Below are 23,192 nucleotides of genomic sequence, written 5' to 3' on the forward strand. Positions count from 1 at the left end.
AGGACTCCAGTCCTATTGGATCAGGGCCCCACTGTTATGACCGCAGGTAACCTTGATTACCTCTTTAAAGTGCCTATCCCCAAATACAGTCACACTGGGGAATAGGGCGTCAACAAATGGATTTTGGGGTACACAATTCATTCTGTAACAAATATATTGGTTATCTATTTTTTCCTCCTTTAGAATTATCAGTGCCTTCTCTCTCTTTTTTTTTATTTTTGTTTTCCCAAAGAATGAGCTCTTTGGTCCTATAAAGCATCAAGCATCCTTTTCTATCAGTTGTGTGTTCCTGCTTGGACTCTCAATTCCTGCTCAGTACAGTTGGCAAATAAAACCAAGAGCAAGTGTATGGGACTTTACACACAGAGGAAAGAGCAATGTCTTTGGGAGTCCAGCCATGGTGCTTCTTTGACAAAGGGTAATTCTGAGGAGTGTTAGTCCTTTCCATGTCATGGTTAAGAGCATAGACTCTGGAGCCAAGCAGTTCGAATTCAATTGCAGATCTCCCACTTAACCAGCTGTGTGACTTTGGACAAGTTGCTTAACCTCTCTGTGCCTCTGTTTTCTCACATGCAAACTGGAGTAGTCATAGTAAACCTACCACAGAGGGTTGCAATTAGGATTAAATAAATTCATATTTGTAAAGTGCTTAGCAGATTGTCTGGCACATGATAGTCACTTTAGAAGTGTTTGTAGATAATAAACCCCTCTAGGTGTCTCAGGGATCACAGCAGTGGACACACTGGACTGTATTGGGCCTGTTGCCAATAGGGTTACCACACAGCAGTGTCACAGAAGCCTGTGCTGAAAAGGAGGCCCGATAGGATTCTCCGTTATTCCTCCCTCGAAGTCACTTGCAGACACGTCTGGCCATTTGAATCAAATGAACCTCTTCTTTCATAAATAATTTGGAGGAGAGGGTGTGACTAAAAATGGTATTTGACTTTTGTTAGTTTAGCTCTATTGGTTTCAGCCACGTCTAATTTGTACTCCAACCTAGTACATTAGTTCATATCAGTTGAACATACCAACTCTTTGTCACATATGGTTTTTTTGGTGGTTGTTGATTTTTGTTTTTTGTTTTTTTGCTGAGGAAGATTAGCCCTGAGCTAGCATCTGTGCCAATCTTCCTCTATTTTATATGTGGATCGCCATCACAGCATGGCTGGTGAGTGGTGTAGGTCCACGCCCAGGATCTGAACCTGTGAAACTGGGCTGCCAACCCTGAGTGTGCCAAACTTAACCACTAGGCCACAGGGCTGGTCCCCTCTTTGTCATATTTTTAGACAATATTCTTCCTTTGTCTTTCAAGTTTTTTGCCTTTTGTTTATAATTTTGACATATTTAAATGTATTTTAAGTATTTATGAGGTTAAAGCTTTTGAATTTTTCTTTTGTGATTTCTTTGACTGCTTTTGGGCTTTGAAATTTCTAATCATTTTAAGATTAGATAACCTGTTCCATTTATTTGTTAGGCAAGACATTCTGATGCAGGTCACAATACTGGCCAAGAGACAGATACAGCAGTGATGGGATCCAAGAGACAAACATAGTGGAGATGGGATCCAGTATCAGCTGGAAGGGCCACTCACCCAAAGCAGAGACTCAAGCAAATTCTTGACTTACCTGCCAACAATTTCATATCTCAGACAGTAAAGGAAGTGATGAAGGGACTCCTGTGCTCCACTTAATTATCCCCAGAAAGGAGCTGCTTTGTGAAACGATAAGAATTTTGGCAAAAGTGACCATGATGTCTTAGACCCTCGGATAGGGTAGAGAAAGTTTGACATAGTAGTTACATGTTATAGTCTGGAGGAGGCAAACATAGGACATCCAAGGGCCCCTTCCTGCTCCTAGGCCAATGGCTGCCGTCAGTAATTAATCAAAAAACTCTTTTTCTGTTGGAGCTTGGAAGTAGTTTCAAACCCTTCCAAACCCAGTTCTTCAGAGAGCCGCTATCAACAGATCAGGCTGACACAGTGCTTATTTTCCATAGTACAAGGGGACAAATTTTTAAAGTTTCAAAAAATGTATAGGTTAGGAGCCTACAATTACTGTGACAAATTTATGCGACAGTTTATTTATATACTTATACAGTACTTGTCTAATTATAATTATCTAATTATAAGGGATTCTTTAAATGATGGGCTCTCGTGCTGGCTGACAAGACCCTCGATGGTGGAGACTGTGCCTCATTCCTCTTCGTATCTGTGATGTCTTGCCTAGGGCCCTGGGGTACATCGAACTCGTTCGAAAGTGCTGAATTGAATAGTGCTGCTAGGAGTGGGTGGAGCAAAATGGCGGGGTGAGCTGAATACTGCCGCTAGTAAATATGAAAATATTTTATATATTTACTTAGAAATTTATATGGTTGAAAACTATTTTTGTGCACATTGTTTCATTTGATTACACATGCTGCTAATTTCAGGAAGGAAAAAAGCTCCATCCACATAGTTAAGTGACTGGTGTTTGAAGATAATTTTCAACTTAAGACTAAAGTAGGGCATGGTCTTTTTGTGCTAAGAATCAGGTTTTTCCCCTAGAAAATATGGCTTATGAAGGAAGGATAAGATATATTGGCTAACTAGTGAGGAATAGCTCACAATGTGAGTGGGAAAAATGGGTCTTTGCAACTATGTCAAACTTTCTGGCCTCATTTTCTCTGATATGGGTCAGCTCGGTAAAGTCGTGAACATAGTGTTTGCAAAGATATTAATGATGTTCACCAAACCAAAAAAAAAATCCTTTCCTTTGCTTTCCTAAGCAGATAAAATGATTTTTTTCCCCAAAAGGAAATAGTCACAATCCAGGCCTAAGGGAGAAAACTCCCAAGGGCATGGCTGGTCAACTGCACGGCAAGACCATGTTACCCTTTGCGTGGCAAGCGCAGGTAATTCATTCTCATGACAACGTCAAGACAGAAGGGCTACAATGAAAATCCTAGCGAGTGGCATGGTCTTGACCTTTTCCATCAGGGAAATGTGAATATAAGAGAAAGCAATTTAAATAGAAGTAAAATGGGGTTACCTTTGGTTTGTTAGAATCCCAGAAGCCCCTACTCATTCTCCTATACCATGCACCTCCCGTGCTTCCTGTGCCCTAGAGCAAAGTTATTTGGGCTGGCTAAACACAGGACAAAAAACAAACCAACCAACCAACCCCAAAACAGAAAAACAGTGAGAGGATCAGAGCCTCAACATCGCAGAATAGCAAGTCAAAGTAGAGTCAGAGATTCCACTGATGACAACGTTATGTGAAGGTGGTATTTCAGGAAGATGAATTAAGAGGCTCTTTTCATCATCGGGAATTGAAAGGGGGGAGAGAGGAACTCTAATCAAAGATCAACAGTTTAAAAATCTCCTTCAGAGATCTAGGGGTAGCTTTATAACTTAGTAAGCTACGAGAGTGGAATGTGGGTGAAAGAAAGGGATGGTAGGAAGGACGCTACAGAGGGAGCGGCGACAGGACTGAGGACTCTATGCATACAGGGGTAGGGGACAGGGAGAAATAAAATGCCTCCGCCACCTCACACCATGGCTTGATTTTCATGATCAGATGGTCATTTTGGTTTAGATAAATTAAAGTAAGTTCTTGGTTTTAAAAGGAAACGAGAAAACATTTCGTGTATTCTTTTTCCTGACTCGGTAGCTATTCCCTTTTCTCCACATTCTTTCATCCTTAAGAATATGTAATCAAAAGAGTCAGCACAATGTAGTGGACACAACAGCGAATTGCGCTGGGAGTGCCAAGTTCAAGTTCCAATTCTTCCCCTGACTACCTCGGTGACTTACCCTTTCGAAGCCTCAGTGTCCACAGCTGTCAAATGAGGTTGGGCTGGACAATCTCTAACTTTGGTTTCATTTCCAAATTTCCACATTGACTTTTCTACAGGCTGTACTATTTCCTTCTCACATAAAATATGAAAATACGGCATTTCTATGAAGGATGCTGCCTCCTTAAAGTGTACTATTTTCCTTCGACCTTTATCATTTTATTGGCATCCACCTTTATCAGAAAGCCCTTTAGGCTTAAAGACTTCCATAAATTCCAGTTTGTGAACTCAGGGAAACCGAAAGATCAGAAGAGTAATTTAATGCTGTTACAGGCAGTTGAGCAGACCAGAAAAACAGAAAATGAAACTAAGTCAACAAGCAAAATGATGGATGCCACGCAAGCTAAGGGGTGTTCTCGAAGGGAGAGAAATGCCACTGTGCCAAGCCATATGGCACATTAAAACCAATGAGGACCTCAGCACAGGCCTTGAACATGGGTGGAATTCAGCTCATTCCTTCTTTAACCCTCTGGCAAAATCCCATTTGTCCAACTGAACCAAGATTAAAGTGATAACAAAGTGAGTAATGAAAAAAGCAGAAATAATACTTGTCCCGATGATCTAACCTGAAACTATAGTAAGTCATGAAAAACACCTTTGAGAGTTTTCATGTGGGCCAACTTTGGAGCAGATAAATTTCTGAGACTGCAGTCAGGCTCCTTTCTGTCTAGCTTCTGTCCATTTCTCTCTTAGAATCATCAATATCTAAAATTCTTTTAATCTTGGGAACACATCGCTTATTCCTCAATTAGGACTAACATTCAAAACACAGGTATTCCTGGAGGCGATGACATATTGACTTAAATTCATATTAAACTGTGAGTGAATGATAGCAGATTTTGCTGAAAGTAGATTTTGTTGGGGAGCACAGAGCGAGAAAGCACCGTGTCGCTGAAATCAGGAAGGGTACTACACAGAGAAGAGAAAACTGGGGATTTTCAGCAACCAACTTGCCTGCTTTGTGCTTTGCAAAAGCTAACTTATTTGATCTTCAGATCAGTTGTAAGCTGTTCTCGGGTGTCACATTTGTGTTGATGGCTTCTGTTAGCAAAAAAAGATTTCTAGATCTTTCTCCATTCTGTGAATCCTTCTGCCCAGGGCATCAGCCTTGTTGCTTCCCTGTTGGTAGAAATAGAATGGATAAAATGACTGCCAGAAAACATGGAGAAGGAAGCCAAGGGTGCATCTACAGCTTCGTAAAGCTTTGTGGTCTTCACAATCTCCTGTTTCTCTGGGCCTGCCTGGGTGGAACCTCTCCAGTAACAAATTTTTCCAAGTGGGAAGAAACCCCCAAGTCAAGATGGTTGAAAATGTGCTAACTTTCTGGACGAGTGTATTTGTGCCTTTGTCAAGTATCAGAAACAACTTGATTATTGGACTTAAAGTCTTGCTTTGAAAACAGCCAGAGAAGTTTTCTGAACACCACACACTGCTCCTTATTACTGCTAATCGAAAGTTCATAATATGCAGTAAGCATCTTTTTTAGTGAAGAGAAAAATATAAGTTCAGCTAGTGCAGCTTGAAAAGAAGCACGGAGCCTGCTTTCTAATGATGTCTCACTGTAAAATTATCAACAGAAGAGGGAAAGGAACATACTTGTGTCATGCATTTAAAGAGATGATGACTCGAGAGCAGGGTTTGAATGAATGGGGGCTTCATGTCTGACCTTTAGCAGACCTTGCTGATATTTTTAGCTGCTTTTAGGCAGTCATGAGAATTAGCTCAGCATGCGAAAGAAATTAGGTCAAAGTTTTAAGGAAAACAGGATGAGGGAAAAATTGTTTACATGGAAAGCATGAGCAATGGTACATGTCCTGCCCTTCTTTTGATTGCCAGTGCCCTCAGCAGAGCCATTGCAGTGATGAGGCTGGGGGAGGGAGGGTGGGGAGTGGAGAAAACCGGTCAACAGGACACGGCATGATGCCTTCGTCCCCCTGCAACATGTCCATCTGCAGAATGCAGCTGTATGGCTTAACCAGAAGACCAGGCTAGCCATTACTAATTTTTGTTTCCAAAAATACACCAATTTGGTGAGGGGGAATGGAATTGGATTATTTTAAACTGTATTTTGAAATAATTTTAGGTGTACAGAAGCGTTACAAAGACAGTATAGAGAGTTCTTATGTACCCTTCACTCCGTTTCTTCTAATGTTAACATTTTACATAGCCATGGTACATTTATCAAAACTAAGAAAGTAACATTCGTAAGATACTATTAAACTAAACAACAGCTTTTTTCTTCTCTTCCAGAATTGTTTTTGCCTCTTTTAGTTCCTTTGCCTTCCCCCGTAAATTTTAGAATCAGCTTGTCAATATCTATAAAAAAACTTGCAGAAATTTCCATCAGAGATGCATTGAATCTATAGATCTTCCACTAAACAATATTGAGTCTTAAAATTCATGGACACATTTTATTTCTCCAGTTATTTAGTTCTTCTTTGATTTCTTTCATTACGTTTTGTACTTTTCAACCTATGGAAACCGCACATATTTTATTTAATTTATACCCAAGTACTTTATTGTTTTCATCTAGTTGTAAATAGCATTGTTTTTAAAATTTCAAATTTCAACTTGTCATCGCTAGTGTATAGGAAGACAATCGACTTTTTTTATATTGGCTTTGTAGCATTTCTTGATAGACTCACATAGTATTTCTAGAAGCATTTTTGTAGATTCATTGGGATTTTCAACGTAGACAATCACGTGTTTGCAAGTAGAGCCGGTTTTATTTCTTCCTTTTCAATCTGTATCCTCTTTTTTTTCTTATTGCACAGGGCAAGGCTTTCAGCATGCTGTTAACCCTTCCTCATCTGAGGGGGAAAGTACTCAGCCTCCCATCACTAAGTGTTGTGTGTTGTTTGCTGTAACTTTTTTGTAGCTGTCTCGTATTAGGTTAGGGAAGTTCCTTTCTATTCTTACTTTAATCAAGATTAATCAATTTTTGAATCAAGAATAAATTTTGAATTTTATCAAATGCTTTTGATGCATATATTGTTATGATCATACGGGTTTTCTTGTTTAGTCTATTAGTACAGTGGATTGCATTGATTGATTTTTGAGTGTTGAACCAGCCCTGCATTCCTCGATGAACACTGCCTAGTTAGGATGTGTTATCCTTTTCATATGTCCTTTGCTTCAATTTTCTAAATATTTTGTTGAGGATTTTTGCATCTATGTTCATGAGGAACGTTGTTTTAGATTTGTCTTTACTTATAATTAAAAATATTTTTGCATTTTTATCGTTTGAATATGATATGTGTTGGCATGTTTACTTTAGGTATTTATCTTGCTTGTTGTTCTCTGAGCTTCTTGGATCTGTTTTGTGTGTGTGTGTGTGTCTGTCATTAATTTTGGAAAACTGTCATACATTAATTCTTCGGATATTCCTTCCAACTCATTCTTCCTTTCTCTTCTCCTCCTGGGCTTTCAATGATGTATATATTAGACTGTTTGGTATTGTACCACATCTCTTGGTTGCTCTGTTCTTGATTTTCAACTTTCATTTCAATTTGGGTCACCCCTACTGACCTGCCTTCACATTCACAGATTATTTTCTCCACTATATTGAGTCTGCTGACGAGTCTGCTGAAGGCGCTCTTCATCTGTTCCTGTGCCTTTGATTTCTAGTATTTCCGTTTGATTCTTCCTTATAGTTTCACCTCTGATGAAATTACTCATTTGTTAGTGCCTGTTGTCTACCTTTTCCATTACAGCCTTTGACATCATCATCAGTTATTTGATTATTTCCTTCCTTTCTCCTTGCTCTGGATTTAATTTGTTCTCTCTGTAAATCTGTAAAATGAAAGCTCAATCTGAGTCTGATTCTGATTATTGTTTTCTCTCTTCAGTTTGGGGTTTTTTCTTGCCTTTTTCTATGCCTCTTAATTTATTGATGAAAGCCCGATACATTGTATAGAACAGTGTACATTGAGATAAATATGTTTTATGCTTGGAGACGAGCACACCTTTCCTTCTGCTGGGTAATGTGGTGGTTTGTGTTAACATTGTCGGAAGTTCAGCTGGGTTGGGAGTTTGCTCTTGCTGTGATTCTCCTCAGTGCACCACAGGCCTCAAATTCTTCTGGTGATGTCTTGTGTTTAGGGTGAAGACTTGCATCCCATAGAGTTTCTCTCAATGTGTCTTTGCCAGAGTGGACCTGTCTCTTGCAGCTCTTTCAGAAGTATTTCACTATTATTTTTGTTTGGTCCTTGTTAGTGTGATGGTAGGAGGTAGTGGGCACAGAGTGTCCTCTTATGTTATGATTAAATTTAGTCTAAGGCAGATATTCAGAACTGGGGTCTTCCCAATGCTCCTGCTCCCGCCCTAGCTCTAGAGCTGGACTTAGCGTGTATCTCTTTTCCCCGAAGAGAAAGAACATCTATCTTTCCTATTCTGTTACTGCAGGTGCCATGGATTTCTATCAGTGTATAAAGTGCCAGTTTTTCTGCAGATGAAGACATTTCTCACCAGGGAGAGAGGGGAGATGGATCCGGGAAGAGTTTTAGCAAAGGCTGCTGTTTCCTTCTGCGAGCTGGCACCACCAGGGGAGCTTTCTCAGGATTCTCCTTGATCTTCCCTATGAGCATCTCGAGGAGTTGGTGGAAGAAAAGCCTGTAAGAGGGTGAAAAGCCCCGATGTCTGCATTTCCCGGAGACTTCACGCTCTCACACCAGCCCACGTTAGGCCTCCAGCAATCTGTCCTCAGGTTTTCACCGAATGGTCTTTCTGGCTTATATGTTATCTGCTGGCATCTGCCACAGGTCAAACAAACCTTCAGGCCCTGTTCCTCCCTACGTGCCTTGTCTCTCTCCAGACTCCAGAATAGTCCTTGAATCCTCAGTTCTCAGATGGGTTCAAGAAAAGTTGTTAATTTGCCACTTAAATGGTTTTTTCTTATTTTAAGAATTGGACTAATGCTCTTTCCAGCTTTCTGTGTTTATGAGGTAAAACTGGAAGACTCGATTAGTTGAATTTTGATGTGCTTTTCAGCTCTTAAACTCTATAGCTTCTAAATTACTGACCTCTATGGTTTTTATCCTCTTACCTCTTAAGCACGTTTTGTGAAAGATATTTATAAATGTTCTGAGATCTTCAGAGAAAGACTATAATAATGTCTTTTTAATTAGCATCCTCCTATCGGATCCTCTAAATATGTTGAATGGTGAGACTCTCGTTTATAAATAATAACTCCAAGACTCCTCACTGAAATTATTCCTCTGTAGAGTACTTGATTATAATCACTACTTATCTTCCTGTGATAACTAGGCAAGGACTGCTTACTTCTCAACTTCGCTCTAGCCCTTAGCATAGGATCTCAAATGCAGATTCTCAAATGTTTATATCGATTGTATGGGTTAATTAATGAATGAAAAACTGAATTTGTCCCCAGAACAGTTCCAGCATTAAAATTAATGAAAAATTGACCATGTAAGAGGATTGTCACATTCCAGGTGATTGTGCTAAGTTAATGAGTATAGGGGAAAAAATGCCCACTTGTACCACATACATTCAAAGTGGATCCAGGAGGCCCAACCTAGCCTGGACACATTATACATACAGGAGAAAACCATTTCCCTATAAAAAAAAATGTCCTTATGTGCCTGCTAATACTCTAATGATTGAAAAATTTTAAAAGCCTGTAATTCCATGATTGATTTAAGGGCAATGAGACTAAGTAAAACCATATTCTTTTCCTGTAGCAGATATTGATAAAGGGGTGATCTAGACAGAAAGGAGGAAAGAGAGAAATGAACCATGCCAAGTGTCAAAACCAACTTTGTCCACTTCATCTTTCTGGGTGGGATTTGTCCCTGCCACTGTAGGTGGGTTGCTGATCTGAGCTGCCACGTGGCAGTGGCCTTTGGCTTGCGGGGTTACAGAACAGTATTAGACTCTCTAGGATGGCTTTAATGACTGCGCCTGCGTTATGCGACACCTGGAGCAGCTCCTGAATGAAACTCATCTCTGGATTTTACTCAGATGTCAATTTAACCTGTCCTGAAGCAGAGGCAGAGTGGTTTCCTTCAGTTGAATACAAGTTCTAGAATTTTCCAACAGTGCCGGGGTGAAAATGGCAGGACAAATCACATTCGTACTAAACAGAAAGTTGGCCCATTGCTACCAGCCAGCCTACGTGAACTGGCAGCTCCTACTTAACTGACCTGCAGAACTAACGTTTTTGGAGTGTCAGCCATGAGTTCAAAGTGAGAGCAACCATTACAATCATGCTCAACTTTTAAATGTAGATACAGAGTAAACTATTGTTGGGGTTTTATCAAGAAATTCTAAAGTAGTAAGGGGCCAAGGCAATGGAGGACTTAGGCAGAAGAGTGATTTTATTCATGGACCATGCCTGAGCCCTAAGGAAGCATGGGTACAAGCAGGATGGTAGGGTTAGAGATTAGAAGTGTTAGTGCGTAGAATTGTAGAAGTCAGAGTATTGGCAAGATTATCTATGTGGATATTGAAATTATTAAGAATTATAAGAATTAGGAAGACAGTAGTGTTTGAGAGAGAGTAACTGCTAAAATCTGCAAGGAATGAGGTCTACACTGAGGTCTGGGCATGATTGCATCTATGAGAGGTAGAGCGTGATATAGTCTGAAGCAGGACCTTCAAAAGAGCTGCAGAGGGGGCTGGCCCCGTGGCCGAGTGGTTAAGTTCGCGCGCTCCGCTGCAGGCAGCCCAGTGTTTCGTTGGTTCGAATCCTGGGCGCGGACATGGCACTGCTCATCAGACCATGCTGAGGCAGCGTCCCACATACCACAACTAGAAGAACCCACAACGAAGAATATACAACTATGTACCAGGGGGCTTTGGGGAGAAAAAGGAAATAATAAAATCTTTAAAAAAAAAAAAAAAAAAAACGAGCTGCAGGGTTTAAAAGAGGGAGAAGAAACAACACTCTGTAAGTGGCCCATTGGCATAAAATGTATGGGACAGGAAACAGCCACTGCTCCAAAGGGATGCTGGGGAAGGGACCCAGGGAAGAGGAGATTCAGGTAGAGCAAGAAAGTGAAGAGAACACTAGGGAAATGATTGAAATTCTAAGAGATTTTTCTGATGACAGACTCAAAAGTGTTTGGAAGTTTGAGAAGGAGTGTGAAATTGACTCAGATTAGGGGATGTATAAAGCCACATGGTATAAGGATCCAGGTGATGAGTGATAAGCTGAAAATTTTGGATTTTTTACACTCGTAAATCTGTCCCAAGGGTTTCTTAGAAAGCATATGGTCATGAGATGTTAGTATTCAGGTCTTGCCAGGAGGTAAAGAAACCTCAGTGGGTCTCTACATCAGTCACACCGACGGCTGTGTCCAAGCTGGTGGGGGTGGTCCTATGAGGTAGGCATTATTCCATTTCACAGGAGGAAAAATGAAGTTCAAAGAAGTTAGACGATTTGACAAAGAATACAGTGTGGCAGGGCCTGGACCAAAGCCCAGATTTGTTGAATCTCAAAGTCTGCATTCTGGAAGGTCTGTGGGCTACCTTCCCTGAAGTACAAGGCTCCATTTTCCCTTTGGGTTAATCTCTTTATCAGTTTTTGGGTGACTGGTTCTTCATTAGTCAATTGACAGAGTGACATTTCTGACATCACATTCATACAAGCAACACACGACAATTGCAAATTTCTTTCTACTATTCGCATTGATTATCATCACATCCTAATGACATTACCTACTATTCTACACAATTATTCAGGCTTTCAAGTCATTAAAATGTACTAAAATGCTTTACCTGGTTAAGCAATAAGTAGAGCACAGGTTTAATGCCCTTTTAATTTATTATATGGATTGTGGAAAAGAACACATGCTCCTAGTTAACTTTCAGGAAGGTTCGGAGGTAAACAAAATAGAACACAGTATTCTATATGCTGTATATACCAATACAAATACCAGTTTAGTGGTATTTTATTGAACATTCCAAGTGCCTAGAACAGTGAATGAATTGGCATTTAGTTTGCTTCCATTTTATTGCTGTTACAAAAAATGTGATAAACCTTCCCGTTAATGTCTTTTTGAGCATTTGAATAAGAATTTCTGTAGGATGAAAAAGTGGAAGTAAAATTGCTGGGCCCCCAGACATGTAATTTTTATGGTTTTTTAGACACTACAGAATTATTTGCTAAAGAGTTTGTAGGGATTTACGCTCCTAACAATGATGTAGAATACTATTTGTTCTCATTCTCACCAGATTTAAAAATCTACCCACCTAGCAGACTGTTGTCTTAGTTTGTATTTCCCGGTTTATCAAGGCCGGACGTCTTTCTTATGCTCATTAGCTCTTCTATCGCCTGTTCACATCATTGTCAATTTTTCAATTTGTCGGATTTCTCTTTCTTTCACTTCCTTCTTTCCCACCTTCCTGCCTTTCTCTCTCTCTCTGTCTCTGTCTCTGTCTCTCTCTCTCTCTCACTTTCTCTTTCTTTTAAACTTTACCTTGAATGGATTCTTCATATGTCTTAGATCCAACTCTGTTGTCTGTTACACGCATTGTGAATATCTTCTCCAACTTAGGGTAGAAAAGAAGTGAAATTTTGAGTATTGATGTGCTCACATTTTTCAGTCTTCTAAGGTTTATGCCTTTTTGTATCTTAAGAAAATTTTTTCTTCTACTAGGTTATAAAAGATACTACCACTTTATGTTTCAAAGTTTTACTTTTTAAGCACATTGGAATTTATTTTGTGTACTGTGTATAGAAGAAACATAATTTTATTTTTTCCATAAAGATGACCAATTTTCTCATTATTACTATGGAATAGTCTATTTTATTTTCTAGTCGTAATGCCAACTCTGTCATAGATATCAAAGTCCAGTACGTCCATGAGGCTTTGTATAGGTGCTGTGTTCTGTTACATTAGTCTAGTTGTCTATCTTTATACCTTATTACACTGTTTTAATTACTTACTACTAATTATTACCAGAGTGTAGATTTCTGGTAGGGTGATCTTCCTTCTTAATTCTTCATCTTTTTTTTTTTTTTTTTTTTGGCAATTCTTGGCCACTTACTCTATTTTAATTGTAATTTCAACTTATCAACTTCTTTGAAAAAAGTTCTGAAGGTTTTAGAAAATACAGTGGATTTATAGATTTATTTGGGGACAATTGATCTGTTTATAATGTTGACTTTTCCATTCCACACACATGATATACCTTTTCATTATTTAGGTTATCTTTTATCTCCTTTAGCAATAATTAATATTTTTCTTCATAAAGTTCTCGTATATGTTTTATTTATTTTTCTTGCTTTATTACACTGGCTAGGATAATTGATACAAGGTTAAATAGAAATAATGATACTAGGCATGTTTCCCTTTACCTTGATTTTGAAGGATATGTTCTTTACGTTTCATTGAAGGGCACTTGTGTTACAGGCTTTTGTTAGTTATCTTTCATCAGGTTTGGGAAGCTCCTTTCCACTTCTTGTGGGTATAAGCTTTTTTTTTTAATCACTAATGGTTGTTGAATTTTATATAATAATTCTTTCTGTGCTTAGTGAGACAATAAATTTACCTGTAATGAGTTAATGTAGTAAATTTCTTAATAGATTTCTTAATATTAAATCATTCTTTCAGTTCCAAGATTAGTCTTGTTTGGTCATAATCAATTAAAAAATATTACTGAAATAGTTAATTAGTACATTATTTAGGATTTTTGCTTCTGCAATTGAGAATAGCTTACAAATTTTCTTTCTTATTCTCTCCTAATCCTGTATATGTATCAAGTACGTATTAGCATTCACAAAATAAGTTGGAGAGCTTTTCCTCCTTTTCAAGTCCACAAAACAATTTATATAGAGAGAGGTTTTTTCCATGGAAGTTTGGTAAAATTTGTAAAATTGTATGAGCCCTTTGCTTCTATTTAGGATCAAGTTTTGATGACTAATCTGATTTCTTTAATGAGTATAGGTGTATTCGGTGTTTTAATTTCTTACTGAATAAATTTTGTCATTTATACTTTTTTTCCCACAAATTTATCCATATTGTACAAATTTTCAAATTACTAGCATGAAATTACTCCTAATTACCTCTTATATTATAATTTTTATTTTTATCTGTAGATGTGTCCTCCTTTCTCTTCCTAATATTGGTTCCTTTCCCTGACACTCTACCATCTCCTGCCATCCTCACCTTGGCAGCATTTGGCAGAGTTTGGCTATTTTGTCTTTCCAAATACCTGGCTTTTGATTTGGTTGGTTCTTTTTAATGATTTTTATCTTCTAATATATTAATTTCTGCTTTTATCTTGCTCATTTCCTATCATATAAATTCTTTAGGTTTAGTTTGAAGTGAATATTCTTAGTTCTTGAATTTTTACTTTGCTCATTAATTTTCAATTTTCCTTCTTTTCTAATGTACATTTAAAGTTATGCCTTTATCCTTTAAATATCATCTTAGCTGTATCACACAAATTTTGACATGGAGTGTTTTACTGTGTTTCAATTATTAATATCATTTCCAGGTTGATTTATGCTTTGACTCAGGAATTTTTGGGCACCTTCTTGTTATTATTGTTTAGTTTTACTATATTGTACTAAAAGAATTTTGTTCAAGGGCTGGCCTGATGGTCTGGTGGTTGGGTTCGTGTGCTTCACTTTGGCAGCTAGGGGTTCGTGGGTTCAGATCCTAGGCATGGAACTACACACCGCTCATTATGCTGTGCTGTGGCAGCATCCCACATACAAAAAATAGTGGAAGATTGACACAGATGTTAACTCAGGGCCAATCTTCCTCACCAAAAAAAAAAAAAAAGGAATTTTGTTCAAAGTTATATTTATTATTTGGTAGTTTTTGAGACCTCATTAGTGGCTTAGAAATATTTTTTAGGGAAATTTTCCATATGTGGGTTTATATACGTCTTTAGATAGAATACTTCTAGATAAATGTTTTTTTTTCTTGTGTGATATTTGAATCATCTACATTTTTATTACCTTTTGGCTGTGATATTTTTAATTTCTGAGAGAGAAATGTTCAAATCTCCTAATATCATTATGTATATTTCTGTTTCTACTTGTAATTATGCTAATTCTTCACTTTATATAGTTCAAAGTTATAGTGTTAGGTGCATAAAGGCTCAGGATTTTCTCTCCCTGGTAATGTTCTCTTTTATCATAAAATGAAGACTCTTTTCATCTCTAATAATACTTTTACTTTAAATTATAATTTTCTAGTGTTAATATGGTTTCATCTTTTTAAAATCATTTTTCTCTGATAATTTTATTTCCATAACTTTATTTTCAAACTTTCAGTGTCAACATATTTCCTTTTATAAACAGCAAATACTTGGATTTCTTTTTAAAACCCAATGTCATTTATAAATAGCATATTACTGAATTTTAAAAATTCAGTATGTGTGTCTTTCTTTAGTTATTAAGTTTAATTTGTTTACATGCATTATGATTACTGATCTGTTAGGCTTTATTGCTGTTATTTTATTTTGCGTTTTCTAGATATCATTCTTTTTAGTTACAATTTCCATATCCTATATTTGTGCTATTTTCATGGCTTTCTCTAAAATTTTAACATACGTGTTTGCTCTAGCAAAGTCTAAAGCTAATGCTCTATACTCCTTTCAAACAATAGAAGACTCTTCTAGTACTTTAACTCAGGACACCCACTTCCATTTCCACGTTGTTGCTTTCTAGTGTTTTTCTCTTTCCTTGTATTAAACGCTCATCAATTTTGTCTTTATTTATTTTTAAAAACTCATTAGTTATTTTAAATATTTTTTATCATACTTAGCAATTTGTTTGTTTTCATTGCTTCATACAATCCAGTGTTTCTTCTTAGATTTAATTCCTTCTTGTTGAAGTATATCCTTTAGTAGTTCTTACAGAGAATGTCTATGTGGTCAATTCTTTCAGTGTGTGTCTAAAAATATCTTTCTTTTCCCCTCTCTCCTGATAGTTTAACACTTGGAAGATAATGTTCCTTTATCCTTTGGCCTCTAATGTTTTTGATGATAAGTTTATTATTTTTATAAAGTAATCTGTCTTTTCTCTCTTATTGAGTTTATGGGGTTTTTTTCCTATCTGGTTAATGTTTTACAATTTCTCTGCTCTTTGGGCTTATTTTTATTTATTTTTCTCTGAACTCACTGTGCTCTACAATCTAGGAGTTCATGTCTTGCATCAATTCTTGAACATCTCAGCCATTACTTCTTTTTGAGTGTGGAAAAACATGATAGGAGCCAAATTATGACTACAGAATGGAGTCTCTTTCCATTTAGCCTTCAAGAACACGAGTCACTCACATTTAACGGTATCCAGGCTAGAACAATTTGGAGGCAAGGGGCAAGAGAAAACACGGGCTTTTCAAGACTCAGCCATTGAACTAGTCACAATTCTAATTTCCAATGTTATATTCTAGCAAATCAAGTTAAAGACTAGATAACACATAGCATCCAGCATTCCAGTTGAGGGGTGAGGAGGAAGGTTAAAGGGCATACAATATATTCACTGATTAATTCATTCATTCATTAAATTTGGTCAAACATTTTCTGAGTTTCAGGCAATGAGTTAGGCTTTTGAGATTTAGAGATGAATGATATTTATGTCCCAGTTTTGACTAGAGCCTGAGTCAACTGACCCAGTATTTATTGTTCAAAACAGACAAAGCCATTTTCAAACACATTTTTCACTCAACCATTCTTGGGCTTATTATGGTGCTGCTGAAAATTCTCTTTCAGTATATTTCTTTAATTCAAAATATTGGTTGCATCATACATGTTTCTCCCTATGCTGTTTAGCAAAACCTGTAGTGTCAGAAGATTGTCTTTAAATGACCTGACTTACCCAAGTTAAGCTGTTTTATTTATGGAAGTAAAACTCCATGTGGGGTAGTGAAAATATCATCTTTGGAAGAATGCCTCTTCACACCTTCCCAAGGGTCAAGCACTTTAACGAGAGGCCCAATGACCGTGTGCAGTTTCTCTGGGGATCAGTCTTGAAAATTTCCCAGTTAAAGGAAAGTCTGAAATTTTAGATGTTATCATTAATGACTGTGAAAACTAATGGGAGTTTTATTGTTTTAATTCTGTGTCCAGGGAATAAGTTGGATGGTCATAAAGAGAAAGTAGCAACAAATTTGAATTAAAAGCTGTGTGTTCTTTTGTAGAGTAATACAAAAATTTCAACTTTGAACATGTTTGTGAGGATGAGATGGGAAGTGTTGGAGAAAGAACTTCTGAAAGCAAATGTGCATTAGTCCTGGGCATGCTCTGTTTTTTTAATCTAATAAAAATACGTGGTAAAAGACTCTGCCTTAGCAGAAAGTCAATATGAACACAAACTTCAAGTGAAGCCAAGAAAGTCAACATATCAGAGTTGGAATGTTTTTTTTAAATCTGTTCTTTTTGCTAATCATACATCAGTGAAAATGAATAAACTACTGCTATAAGCAGCAACATAGATAAATTTAACATAATGTTCAGTAAAATAAGCTAGACACACAAAGTACATACTATGTGAATCCATTTACATAAAGTTTAGAAACAGGTAAAACTAACCTATGTGCTACAGATCAGAATAGTGGTGAATTTTGGGCAGACAGGAGTGCTTAATAATTTGGAGGGGACCCAAAGAAGGTTTCTGGGATAGTAATAGTTCTATTTCTTGATCTAGATGCTGGTTACACAAGGCTATTCACCCTGTAAAAATCTACTAAGCCTGCACACATGATTCGTTCAATTTTCTGCATTATGCTTTACTTCAATAAAAACTTTTGAAGTAATCTAGTAGAAAGAATGACAGAGAGAGAGAGAGAGAGAAGAAGATGAAGATGCAGACAAAGAGGAGAAGGAAGGAGAGAGAAGCAATGAAAAGAAAGGGAAAGGAGGTAAAAAGAAGGAAGAAAGAGAAAAGAAGAAAAGGGAAAGAAGGAGAGAAGGAAGGAAGAGAGGGAGGCAATTTCATAGCTTATAAGAGGATCATAGCCTTGGGTCAGTATGAATCATCTGTCTTCCAAAATATTAGATAATTAAGGATTTTCAATGACTGCAAAGCCTGTCCCTTGCTTAGAATACATAATGGTAGAATCTTAGAAATTTGGAACTTATGGGTGATCTAAATTATCCCCTTACCTCTAAAAGGCAGCCTGTGGCCATCTCATTATGAGAAAAGAAAACCTGATCCAATTACTAATGGGAAAGAAATAGAGACGTTTTGGGCAAGTGTCAAGGCCATAATTCTGTGGAGTAAATTTTCTGTGCACTGAATAACTCTTATGCGGCGATGGCATGTTTAGCATCAAGTCTCAGAAAAGATTTGTTTATTTAATGACTTTTTCTTTTTTCTAAAACTTTTAACTTTATGAAAGTCTTCAGAATGGCTTCATTTCTAGAAAATGTGCTGCGAATCTCCATCATTAACAGATGTTGAAGGGTGGGGCAGTGGGCAAGAGACAAAGAGCCATGAACTTCAGCTCTAAAAGACCAGCTACCTCAGCAATAAAGACACATAAACCTTAGTTGCCCTTGGCCCTGGTTAGTGTAAGAGCAGCAGCCAGCAGTGCCCTAGCAACAGAAGGGTCTCATACTGCTTCTCCAAATACATGTCACCTCCCTGCATCTCGTGGAAAGGCTTTGATGTCGATTTGCAGATGGAGAGCCTGGACTTTTCCTTTTCTTATGCAAACAGAGCCAGGCAGTTTGGGTTTTCTCCGCAAATACTGTCAGATGTTTTACATTCAACGACAAAAATTAAGTGAAGTTTTTCTTGTTCAGAATTCTGCTTCTGACCATAAATTAAAACACATATATACTCATGCAGGGTTATTGTGAGAAAGAAAAAATCTACAGAGCCAGTATCTCTACAAAATATTCTTAATAAAACCAAATTCTGTGAAAGAATGTTTTCCCAAATCTGTCTTATTTTTTTAAAAAATCACATATTTATTGTATATATCCTAAATTCTGGCCCAATTTAAAAGGAGTCAAATTTTTAAAGTGCCTAATACTTAAAAACAAAATTCTTCCTAAATTGTTTCAGCCAAAATTGTGATAAAATTATTATGTGTTAAATAAATTACTCCTCAGATTCAAAATCTTTCAATGGTTGGACTTTGAGTATAATAGAAAGTCCAGAACGCTTAGCTTTGAATTTGAGTATAATCCAAATATCAATAAGGGTCACTTTGTACCTTAAGATCTTGATAAGATTGGCTCAAAACCCGTTCTCCATCTTTGAGAAAATTTGCCACCCTCTTCACATTCAGGGTGTGAAGAAAGGAGAACGGGAGAGTGAAAAGGCTTCTGTTCTCATGATCCCTTCTGGCTTTGAGATTCTGCTTCTCTTGAACTAGTTTATGAATTTTCTTGCCATCCACATATGGTCTCTGTTCTACAGAGCATCACCTCAAACTTGGAACATAATACTTAACTATGGATAGATAAATAGTTAGACAGAGATATACAGATGCAAATACTAATACATAAAATAAAAGAGTAGACATCCTGTCTCTAAAATATCTTTTGGCTGTCCTACCTCAAGCCAAGCTATCCTGAAAGGCGTCCCCATCCTGGTTTCTTGCCTCTTGATTCCTCCTTCTTCCACTTCTTCTTTTGCCATGTCTTACCTCCTAACTGCCCAGAGAATTCCACATTCTGGTCACTCGATTCTAAAGAGAATTCCAGTTCTTTCCAGATCTTCCACCACCTTTCTATAGCAGAAATGTGTACTCAGCTAAACAATAGGACTCTCTACTCCTGAGGAGCACAAAGTACTGGCAGTTACCTCTGGATTTTTCTCTAACCTGACCTCCTTCTAAGAAGGCAAGAGGGGTTTTAAGGAGTCATTGTGTCTCCTTCTGTTACATGCAGTTCTCCATAGTCTAGCCTTTTCGTCTAACTTGCCAATCTCCTCTCAGTGTGGTCGCCCTAAGCCTGAGGGGAGGGAAGCCATCTTACATCTTTATGTCCCTGGCTCCTAAATCAGTGGCCTGTTAAAAGTAGTTGCTAAACGTATTCCTCAATTGACTATGAGCTATCACAGGGTAGGGAACATGGCTGTATTTGACTAGTAATTCGTTAGCATCTGGCTCAGGGCTTGGCATGTAGGGAATACTCAAGGGAAGTGTCTTAAATTTGACTTTGAATGGTGATTTGTTTATGATTATAGTATGTTAATTGTCACAGTTAGAGCAGTACAACTCATTGAAATGACCCAATAGGAAAAGCTCCAGGTAAGGAGGATACTCTCTGGCAGAACCCACTGGTGTTATCCAATGATCCAACCATGGCCCTTATTTCTAATTCCTTCAGTTTGACTTTTAGCACCTACTTTCTCAGCTCTAGTATTTAATTGTAGATTTCCTCACCTGGCCGTAGCTAACAATCGCACTGCTGTTCCTCAGATGTTGAACGAAGCTAGTCATCCCCTGGTATATAGCTGGTTGGTACCAATTCCTCAGGACTCTGGCTTCCAGCCCTGCTCATCCACAGTATCACATCAAGCTGGTGATGCTATTTTGCTGGAGCCTTTCTACTTTGAGGTAATACAGTGAAGGACCTTACCCTACAGCTGGAAACACCTCCATTTGAACAGAATATACAGTATGGGTACATAACACATTCATTCCTTCCTGTTAAAATGTCCCTTGGAGATTTATGGCAATCTCTGGGAATTATAGGTTTTCCACATGCTGATCATCTCCTCTATGTAGGCTCTGGGGTCCCCATAGTCTACAAGATGAAGGTGGATTGACTTCATAATCACCCCCCAAATTGGAGAAAGATGATTGACCAGCTTCGCAGGTATATAACCAGAGTTCCTTACTCATTAAATGGAAGTTTTTTGTAAGGTTGTACAGTCCAAAAGATGTGGGCTTTTCTGGAAGGTGTCAAATGTTTTCTTTCAGTATAAAAGCATGATTTCCTTCTCCAGCACTTTAACTCCTGCTTCCTGGCCCAGAAACTGACCCTCTTTGATTCTGTCTAGTAGGAAAAGATTGACTACAGGAGCTAAGTAGGATGGCATCTTGCGCATACTCACCCAGGGAGGGTCCAGAACCTCAAATAGGCACCGTTGGACATCAACCAAGATAACTCTTGGGCTGCAGGATCATCCATTACCCAACAGTGAGCTGATACAGCTCTCTTGCACAGACCTTGTGAACTGATTGGCAGGAGGCCTAACTATTGTATCAGGCCAGGCAGTCATTTCACAGAAGCCAGACTAGGGAAGCAATTCAGAGAGACCCTGGTCATGATGACTTAGGAATCCACAGTCTTTTCAGCTCTATCTTTCCTGTGCAATTTTTTGAAGCTGATAGTTAATATCAAGATGGGAGACCAGCTCCCTCTCCATAGGTTCCATGAACTCAGAACCTCAAAATATAAGAAGTAGGAAAAGGAGTCGCAGGAACAGGAGAAGAAGGAGAAAAGAAAAAGGAAGAGAAACAGTAGTATTTCTCGATCAGTTTCTGTAAGATGCTAGGTGTTTTTCCTCTATTATTGCTAATATTCACAACAACCTCGCAAGACACACATTATGATTCTATTTTTTAAATGAGTGATTTCAATGCTGAGAAAGGAAGTAAACTGCTCAAGTTCATATAGCTAGGAAGTAATAGAGATGGGATTCAAAGCCAGGTTAACTATAAAATCCACATCCTTTCCACCGCTCCATGATGTTCATAAAAGCAAAAAGGTGCAAGGATTGCCTCTTATCGAGCCTCTGTATACACAGACACCACTCAAAATGCGTTATATTTATTTTCCCCATTCCTCACAACAATCCAGTTTGTTGTTTTTATACCTATTTTACAGATGAGGATATTAAGGCTCAAAGCAACAAATTAACTTCTCCCAACGTACAGAATTAAGAACTGCAACAGCTCTATTAACCAAACTCTGGTCCTCTGGGAATGCCATCCCGCTGTGGTAGAGAGATCATGGAAGAAACTGAAACGGGCCACAATTCCAAGGGATCCTTTACTTTCCAGCGATAGATGACACATTCCCTCATGTTGGCAGTCTTCAGTTTGTCTGTCATTTCTGGAGGACTCTCTAAGATGCTCCAGCAATGAAGTGTCCCTCCAGTCCTTGACACACCATCTCCAATTTGATGGGCACATAAAATACCAACATGGGAAGCTGGACCAGAACCTATGACTTGTCAGTAGATCAACTATCCAGACTTCTCTCCCACTATTGAATTCTGCTGAAGTTCAACCTCAGTGACAATCCAGAACAGGCAGTCGTGTAAAAATTGCCACTTTTTGACCTCAGTACCTTCCTCCACTCTCATCTACCACTTGGATGACTTTCATCAGTGACTGCTCAGCACAAGCTTCCTTAAATTATGTTCTATAGTCGACCTGCATCCAAGTCAGTAGGTGTGCTTGTTAAAAATCCAGGTTCTGAGACCCCATCCCACATCTACTGAATCATTATCTCCATGAGTGGGGCTCAGAGGTATATGCTTTTAACAAGCCCCCAGTTTATTCTCATGTTTACTAAGTTTGATAAACACTGATTTAGTAGAACTTGATAAACCTTAGAATCTGCTGGCCATGATTAGTGGTACAAAAATCTACTACACAGCTTTGTAGACCAGGCTCTTCATATAGGACATCAGGTCTACCTCTCCTTGTCTGAGCTCTATTGCTAAATATAACCTACTAGAAGCACATACTGGGATCCTGACCAGCCACTGCTGTTATGAACTGTATAGTTCTCTCCGCACAGATGCTTCTGTGCACAAAGGACGTCCTAAACTCAACTCCATCCAATGCAGGGCTTGGCAAGAACCACGCATGCTTCTTATACTTGCATCCACTGGATTTGATGTGGGGCCTGAGTACACCATCTAGGCCTGATAATTCCAGTGTAGGTGCTAATGTCTGGTGGGCTGGAAGAATTGTGGCCTCAAATAGAAACCAGTCATACACTCACCCAACAACCTCAATTTGATGCCCACATTCCACTGCCACGTTCTTTAAAATCCCATATTTTGCTTAGACCAAAAAAGGTAGAAGAGCCTAATGATAAAACAATAGTCAAAGCTAAGTAGTGCGTTTAGATAATACGGTGTGAAATCCACCAGCTCAGAGCAAGAATTTTGATGGCAGTATCAATAAATCACCTTGTAAGCAAGCAAATACCCATTTTCCCTGTTCCTAAGTGTACCTTTAGTTGGTGATCTGGGGTCTATCTGGGTAATGACTGTTAGGATTCATTATTTATGGAGAAATACCCCCCTAAACTGCTTCTCAGCCCCATGATGGAACTTCCTTCCTGCTTGTGCATACCCAGGTCTGACCCTTTACAATCCCTTCCTCCATCTAGATCTCCTGTCACACTAGACATGTCATTAGTGCTGATTATCTATATTATCCAGAATTTCCTTCTGAGTGGTAGAAAGC

The 23,192-nt window shown here is 38.2% G+C and overlaps 1 long non-coding RNA gene across 1 annotated transcript in view; it reads left to right on the top strand.

The window, feature by feature from the left end:
- The window catches only part of LOC111772863 (uncharacterized), a 55,135-nt gene extending 45,873 nt beyond the window's left edge, over positions 1 to 9,262 (top strand). Inside the window, exon 7 of the long non-coding RNA XR_011437058.1 lies at positions 8,236 to 9,262. This is a non-coding gene — a long non-coding RNA (uncharacterized lncRNA). The remainder of the gene's footprint in view (positions 1 to 8,235) is intronic.
- Positions 9,263 to 23,192: the final 13,930 nt, after the last annotated feature.

The sequence above is a fragment of the Equus caballus genome, chromosome 3, assembly GCF_041296265.1.
Source record: "Equus caballus isolate H_3958 breed thoroughbred chromosome 3, TB-T2T, whole genome shotgun sequence".
NCBI lineage: Eukaryota > Metazoa > Chordata > Mammalia > Perissodactyla > Equidae > Equus > Equus caballus.